Raw genomic sequence first — 699 nt, forward strand, 5'->3', positions numbered from 1 at the left:
GGGCGGGACATCAAGAGACAAGTTTGAGTCCAGGCACCAACACTCCCTAGCTGGGGGACTCTTTCACCTCCTCGGGCCTCAGCTTTGTCATCTGTAATGTGAGGATAACACTGCATACATAGTGTGCCGCAGAGGGGCCTCCAAACCCCCTACCTTAGAATGGGATGTTCTTTCCATTCTGGTCATTGCCCTGAACCCGGTGGGGCTGGGGGCTAGTCCTCCTCCCACCCCCAGTGTGGCTACACTGGAGGGTCTCCGAGATCCCTTTCCACTCTGACAGTCTGTCATTCATGGCCTCTGCTTTAGAAGGCTTCACTTCTGATTGTGGGAGTTCGACCCATTTCACGTTGGAAGACAGAGGGATAGGGAAGTGCCTTCCTTCCCTTTGAACCACCCTGCAGCACCCCTGACCCACCCCTGTGGGCTCTGACTGGCCATCCCTCAGGAAGAGACCAATGGCAGCCTCAGCCTCAGGCTAGTCCCACGACGGGGTCAGTGGGGGAGCCCCAACATCATGGGTATCCTCGTATTGGAGTAAAGAAAAAGGAAAGCTGGTGGATGAGGCAGGAGGCGAGTGCGAGGCCCAGGGACTGAAACAGAATAGGATGCTGATCTAAGAATTACAGGCTGGCCTGAGGCTGTGCCCCACTCCATATGTGTTCCACTCGATATGTTCACACCCAAGCTGGACAGGACAGA

The sequence above is a fragment of the Notamacropus eugenii genome, chromosome 1 (genome assembly GCF_028372415.1).
Source record: "Notamacropus eugenii isolate mMacEug1 chromosome 1, mMacEug1.pri_v2, whole genome shotgun sequence".
NCBI lineage: Eukaryota > Metazoa > Chordata > Mammalia > Diprotodontia > Macropodidae > Notamacropus > Notamacropus eugenii.